Raw genomic sequence first — 8220 nt, 5'->3', positions numbered from 1 at the left:
GAAAAAAAGCAGCTCAATATTTTAGTGTGGCCAGGTGGCAACCCTAGATGGGCCTGGCAATGACCTGCATTTGCTGACGTTGTAATCCAGTCGTTGGGTCTGAGAGTCAAATGATCATATCAGCCCAATATTGTGACTTCAAGGTGGGCATATCGGGAAAAGATTTGCTCATTTGTCAACCATCACCATACAAGTAGATCATTTAGTGCATTGATCCCCAACCAGTGGCTCGCAAGGAACATATTCCTCACCAACCCCTTGGATGTTGATCCCAGTGGCCTCAAAGCAGGTGCTTATTTTTGAATTCCAGGCTTGGTGGCAAGTTTTGGTGCATAAAAACCAGGTATACTGCCAAACAGTCTCCTGTAGGTTTACAGTCCACATAGGGGCTACCAAATAACCAATCACAACTCTTATTTTAAGATCATTTTATAAGTAGATAGAATAAAATAAAACTAAGAAAAAAGCTCAGAGTTATGGAAAAGCTATCTCCCATAGACCATAAATTAGATACACCTGTATTATTGGTGTGGGGCTTGGAAATGAATGGAATACAATCGCAAGGAGAAATTCCTTATTTAATCCTTTAAATCTTTTCTTTTGCCCACAGTGAAGAGGAAAGGATTAACGGGATATTTTGATCTTCATAATTAGTTTACACAACAAACAAGGACAGACCCTAGCCATTCTTATGCAAATACCTTCATCCTCGCCTCGCTGATGAGTTTGAAAGTATTCGGGGAAGGAAATAATAAACAGCAATTTATTCTAAACGGAATCTGCCAGCCTTAGCAACCAGATTGCTGCAGGAGAGCTGCTGAATCAAAAGATACATAACTTAAAAAACACAAATAATAAAAAATGAAAACCAATTGCAAATTGTTTCAGAATATCACTGTCTGCTTCATGCTAAAAGGTAATTTAAAGATGAACAACCCCTTTAAACTGTCATGGGACAGTGGGATATTCTGGACTGAATGTCCATCAACTCCAGAAGGGCGGGTTCCTTGATATCATGCAAAATATTTCAGTCTTTTTGAAACCCTTGAGAAAAGTTTCCTGGTTCCGCTTTCAGGCTGATACATAGCGCAGGTACTTTAAACTCTGAAATGATTTTAAGTCAATGAATTCTTGTGTTTCAAAGGCGCTGTAATCCCATCAAGCAAGGTCTGGAGAGCTAAACCACAGGAAGGAAGCATAAAATTCCCATCTAGTAATCATACAAGGGATTAAGCCTCTGACCGGCACATTAACATAATCCTTCTAAGCACCTTTTTTATTCACTGGACAACAATTAGGAGCATTACAGAGTCAGGTGGGTAACATTATCTTGCATATCTCAGTCTGACTTGAATGTACTGGGCTATGATATTGTATTTATCAATAAACAGTTCATATAGTGTATCACTTGTTATTGAAACGACTGTGCTGACAAGCAAGATAAATATAATATTTCTGTAAACAGGATCCTTGACCTTGTGGTACACGTTGGCGGGGGACAAATAGGTGTTGTGGCTCAGACGTGGAGCTCAGGGGTGCGAGCCCCTGATTTGGCAGCTCCGATGGGCACAGACCCTCCAGTCCGACACTGTCTATACAAGAAAAGCACTTCACCCTCTGAATTCTATGTTCACAAACATATAGACATAAATTTGCTCTGACACAAGGGCAGGTTAATGATGAGTTGCCATTACAAAATTTTTTTGCTCTTTTGGGTCCTGCCAAGTACTAGTGTGAGGGGTATGGAGATACCTGTGCCTGCGGGTCCTTGAGCCGGCGCCGGCGCCATCTTGGGTTCTAGGGCGCCTCTTAAAGGCGCAGGCACGCTGGCGTGTTTGCGCCAGCGCGTTTTTGGCGCGAAATTTGAAACTATTTAAGGCCCATTCTGTGTACAGCCCCTTGCCCGTGATAGAACTTGTTCAAGTGGTTTTCCTGAGCCTTGTGCGTTTGTCTTGAAATTTCTGATCTGATTATCCGTGTTTGACCTTGCTTGTTCCTGACTACTCTCCAATCTGTATCCTGACCCTTGCCTGCCTACGACAACTCTCCTGCTTAACCCCTTGATTGACTACCTGGTTTTGACCCTTGCCTGCCTGACGATTCTGATATCCGCCTGCCTCGACCCAGCCTGTCTGACGATCCACTTGCTAAATCCTCTTGTACTGTGACCTTCGGCCCAAAAGACTCTGCTAACAGCCGTGCCCCTTTGCCAGCCAGAACCACTCGTTAAGTCCAGGTGGCACCCAAGTAAGCTGGGGGCTCCTCCCGAAGCCCAACGGTGGTCACACTACTGGTGAAGCCGAGCCGAGACCAGGGTGCTTGGCACTTGTTCTGGTATTGGGTACCGGCCGTGACAACTAGATTATGTGGGTACAACATTTTCTGAGTGCTCCACAATGTGCCAGGTGCTCCTGGAGGCCCCGCTTGTTTGCCAATAAGTGGGACAAACTCTTATTTATTGTTCTAGATCACTGATCCCCGATCAGTGGCTCTCGAGCAATATGTTTCTCTCCAACCCCTTGGATGCTGTTCCCAGTGGCCTCAAAGCAGCTGCTTATTTTTTAATTCCAGGCTTAGAGGCAACTTTTAGTTGCATAAAAACCAGATGTACTGCCAAACAGAGGCTCCTGTAGGCTGCCAGTTCACATAGGGGCTACCAAATATCCAATCTCAGCACCACCCAGGAACATCATGCAACTCTTTTTACAATTGAAGGCAGCTCAAGGGTAAAAAAGGTTGGGGAGATATTCTTGGAATATGACAATGTTATCATATATTTATATAGCCTTGTTTTGATCTATTTGGTAAGGTTACCACCTGGTTAGTATTTTGCCAGCCTAGTTGGTTGCAATGATGTTCAATGCCAATGTTATAAAGAGGTAAAATAATAAATATATAGGAAGACCCTATTTCAAAGGGTGGCCACCCTTCTATACTGTATGTGTATGTATGTATGTATAACTTTATTATTTGTAAAGCGCTGTTAAGGAGTCGCATTGCTGTACAGTACGTAAAAGTACAATATATATAAAAGTATACACGGGGAAGACAAATCACAATAAATATACACAGAGTTCAGATCAGGACAAAGAGTTTAAGTGCTATGTGGTAAGAGACACAGTGGGAAGGAGGTTCCTACCCCATAGAGTTTACAGTCTTTATGATATCTAAGGACCTCGTAAAGGCTGTAGTCTACTAGAAAATCAGGTAAACATTAAATAAACCCAATAGGCTGGTTTTGCTGCCAATAAGGATTAATGATATCTTAGTTTGGATCAAGTACAAACTACTGTTTTATTATTACAGAGAAAAAGGAAATCATTTTTAAAAAAATTGGATTATTTGATTATAATAGAGGCTATGGGAGACGGCCTTTCCGTAATTCAGAGCTTTCTGGATAAGGGTTTCCAGATAACGGATCGCATACCTATACAAACGTTCCTATACAATAAGTCATGGTAGGTTATATATTAATTTATGTTAAAGTATAACATTTAATAAACAGCTGTGGCCTTCTTCTAAGTTGTGCTGTCATGTGTCAGTTGGGTGGTTTAAGCAGGAAAAAATGGGCATAGCAGATCTCAATATCACATTATCAGGGATGCAGTGTTGGCAGCACCTCCTACAGGAACAGGGGCAAGCTGGAAACACATGGGCTGTCTGTGTCAGAGCAGAAGACACTGCCAGTGTATCACTCCTGCTCCTTCCTATTTCTTCACCAGTCAAACTCAATTTGCTCTTACTTACCATCTTTTATGCAACTATGATTTCTAAAACCCATAAAAAAACATTTTTATAGTTAAAAATCGTGTCCAACTTTATGCAGAGTTGGGACAGTCCACTTTTTTCATGCTGACATAATTGGCTACAAATCAGACGTGGCAGCATGAAAGAGCCCACAGAGGAGCCCAAGTAGGACTGGAAGCATTTAGTGATTAAAAAGTGATTAAAACACAATTAATAAACTCGTATTATACCAGAGCTATTGTCTATCCCGTCAGCCATGATAACTAGTGCTATATGATTTACAGTGAAGCATATTTCTTTCACATTCAACCCAAAAAACACAAACTGCAGGGCTTTGCACAAGCTGTAAATGTTGGGAAATGGGAACTATAAGGTGTTTTGTTGCCCTCATGTGGTCTAAAAAAGAAGTAGTTGAACATTTAGATTTTTACTCCCCTTATCTATTCCATTAGATTACAGGGACAGGGTACACTGTTAGCAAGTCCCACTCCTTCTTAAAGGAAAACTATACCCCCAAAATGAACACTTAAGCAACAGATAGTTCATATCATATTAAGTGACATATTAAAGAATCTTACCAAACTGGTTTATATATTTAAGTACATCTTGCCCTTTTACATCTCTTGCCTTGAACCACCATTTTGTGATGGTCTGTGTGCTGCCTCAGAGATCACCTGACCAGAAATACTGCAGCTCTAACTGTAACAGGAAGAAGCGTGGAAGCAAAAGATACAACTCTGTCTGTTAATTGGCTCATGTGACCTAACATGTATGGTTTGTTGGTATGTTTGTGAGTATAGTGAATCCTACGATCCCAAAGGGCGGCCCTTATTTTTTAAAATGGCAATTTTCTATTTATGATTACCCAATGGCACATACTACTAGAAAAGTATATTATTATGAAAATGGTTTATTTACATGAAGGGTTTTACATATGAGCTGTTTTATACAATATCTTTTTATAGAGACCTACATTGTTTGGGGGGTATAGTTTTCCTTTAATCACTTATCTCAGGCCCACCTGTGGGTGTGTGCAGTGGCGGAACTACCGGGGGAGCAGGGGGTGCGAGCGGGCCAGGGCCCGCACCCCCTCAGGGCCCCCGGCAGTCCGTTCGCCGCTGAAAATGCGGCCAAATGCGGCCGTACGGAGGGGGGCGGGTCCCGGCTGCGCGTCACACACCAGGGCCCGTCCCCCTCTAGGATCGCTACTGGGTGTGTGCTACATCTTTAAAAAAATGTCAATGATGGCAGTCTTGGCTGAGTAACAACAATTACGCAGCACAATCTGCATACTTTTATTACTACTGGGGTTATACTCTGAAACAAACGGAATGCGTTCATTACCCCTTTCTTCTGCTCATGAAGTAGGTTTCTTGGTACCTCCTGTCTCACTTTCATTAGTGCATCCTTATCATATTATAAAAACGATAAACGGAAATATCATAACAGTATCTTAACTTTGAGAAACGCTGAAATAACTCTTGGGTCTGTGAGTATAATATACCACCGGAATAGCCACATTTTAAAGTGTGGGTTTATATCATACTCTGATACCTACTTTTTTATCACCATTAAAATAGATATTTAACTCTCACTCTTTTATTAGTGGACACTAAAAGGTGAAAAGTTGTTTCATCACGATAAATTAGAAATGCTTTTCTGGCACTGAAGGTCTGAGCCCAAATTGGAGAACACTGCACTATATTTTTCTCTTTTTTTCTGTTTTCTTCTCCAAAAAAAAAAAACAATTGCAAATTGACTCAGAATATCACTCTCTACATCATACTAAAAGTTAATTTAAAGTAGAACAATCCCTTTAATGATAGAGTTTGCCAAAAATTTAGTTTTTGGTTCTGGGTTACGCAATTCAGCTTAAATCAAATAGTTGGCAATGGATTTCCCTTTCTTATATGAAAGTAATGGAATTTCTTTAAACATGTTTCTATAATGGTAGTCTTGGCTGAGTAGTGACCAATTACGTAGCACAATCTATTACATTTTCTTATTATTGCGGTTTGAAACAATCAAAATATGTTCCTTACCCTTTTCTTCTGCTCATGATGCAGAATGTTTCACTTTCAGTAATGCATCCTTATCATGGCTTATCATAGTTTTCTGCTAACAGGAGTACCAGCCCGGCCCTGGCAATCTGTCCATTCAGGCAAATGGCCAGTGAGTGTTCTAATTATTGCTGCAGGAAGGGGAGCCACTTAATGGAAGCCAAATCTGCCGAATGGGAGTCAAACCCGCTAAATGGGAACCGATGCTAAAGCTGCCGAATGGCCGAGCCGAAGCAGCAGAATGAGAGCTGAAGCCAATGCCACTGAATGGGAGCCGAGGCCATCTAAGCCACCGAATGAGAGGCAAAGCTGCCGATTGGGAGGCAAAGTAGAAGCTGCCAAATGGGAGCCAAAGCCACCAAAAAGAGCTGAAGAGGAAGCCACATAGGAAAATGAAGAGGCCAAGAAGATAGAAGACCATCTGCCAAATTTTAAAGATAAGTTTTCACTGAACACCAATGGAGGCTGTCTGTCAGTGTCACGTTTATATGCGGGCTGCTTCAATTTTTTTTGCCATGGCTACTTTTTACTACAAGTCCGGCCATGGTACCAGCCCAGAGTATCAAGTAAATGATTATAATGATTATAATAACCGGGGGCTAACATTTTGGCACCCCACCAGTGATTTCACCTTTCACCTGTATATACTGCTACTTTGTATCAGCAGCCATCTGTCCTCAGCCTGTATCCTCCAAACCCCACAATTCCCTGCACATGTGATTTCAATAAGGAACGGAACATCACAGTGCAATGCATTGTGGGTTATGTAGTTCCTGCATGCTGTCTGTAAGCTGTGGAGAAGTTGTGACAATTTGGAAATGATGCAGAAAGAGAAGAACTGTTAAACAGCTGGATTTCAGCATAGAAGATGGCATTTATTCATACTTTTTGAAGAAACGGGTAACTGTAATGAATATAGGGGTTTCTGTTTTATTGGGCCTCTTTATCAAATTTTAGTTTGGAAACCGGAGTTCCCCTTTAAGCTGCAAAATAAAAAACATTATTCTTTTCTGGCCACAATGTGGCACTGTGTCTCTCTGTATAAACAGTTGCACCACTATGATATGCAAAGTGAAGCCTTCTGAAATCAGAATGTATTTACTTGTCTCATGCCATCAGTGGCGGGCCAAGTCGGCCGGGTGCCCTAGGCAACCCGGCGACTACACCGCCCCCCACCGTTTGCGCATGCGCAGAAGACGCGATGCGCAAGTGCGCATGCGCCGAGGACACGCAAGCTCGTATGCCTGCTCGCATAGGTGAACAGGCAGAAAAAGAAAAAACTGCTGTCACTGCTTCTGGAACTAGGGGACGGCGTCGGAAGAGGTACGTGCCTGGCGCCCCTCTACCTTTGCACCCTAGGCACGTGCCTCTTCTGCCTACCCCTAGTTCCGGCCCTGCATGCCATACACACAGCACTGCTTAGATACCAAAATAAGAGTTTTCATTCTCCCATAAGGCATCATGGGCGGAGACATGCAAATCACTCCTTTATGTCCCTTTGGCCAACTATGCATCCAGAACCGCTGGTTTATAGCACAGATACAGCCTAATGGTTCAGAGCCATATATCCAAACTTGCAGACAGCCTGTTTCGATCTTAGATCTCATCAGTGCAAGATATCGGAATATGGCTTCTGAGGGGTAGGACTTGGAAGCCATATTCCGATATCTTGAAGGCTTCTCTTTGCATGTAAAATGCTAGTGAAGGGCTTTTTGACTCCTTTTAGCCCTTCTCATCCTAACCAGGTTCGGTTTTCCATACCAATATGATACAAACAGTCAAGAGAAAAGTCATAGCACCTAAAAAAAACAACGAATGTAGCCTTATTCCAGTCTAGGTTGCTGGGAGTTGCCGTTTTAAGCCATCCAAAAGGTCCAACAAGCTCAATATATTAGATGGAGCCCGTCACACTCTTATGTTCAATGTGAGTCAATAGGGCATTCAAAATAAGTTATTGCAAGTACAGGAATGTAGGAATATATATATCTCTACTATATTATGCATCTGTTTCTGTGCCCATTGTGAATTAAAGGAATGAGGAACTAACTATCTGGGTGATGTTGTCTTCTTGATAATAAAATTATGGATAGACAATAAATCTATAGTGTCTTATGCCCCATGTAACAGACAGAATTGTTTAGAGCAACACCAAGGGTTAGATTTCTAGGCTGATAAGCTGTAGCAGTCATACTATGGGTGAGCTCCCCATACAAGGGCTATGATTGGTATACAATTATGGAGCCAAAACAATGGCCCCCCTGAAAGATATCTGGTGGGCTCAGACAGCTATCAATTGTGTTGATAGTAGGGATGCACCAAACCCGACTTTTCCTTGAGTACGGGTTCAGCCAGATACGAACCCTGGCACAGATTTGACACACAAGTGGAAAAATCTGATGAGCAACAATTTTTT

This window comes from Xenopus laevis, chromosome 7L (assembly GCF_017654675.1).
Source record: "Xenopus laevis strain J_2021 chromosome 7L, Xenopus_laevis_v10.1, whole genome shotgun sequence".
NCBI classification, from domain to species: Eukaryota; Metazoa; Chordata; class Amphibia; order Anura; family Pipidae; genus Xenopus; species Xenopus laevis.
The sequence above is the reverse complement of the archived record's forward strand: the minus strand, read 5'-3'. Positions refer to the sequence as shown.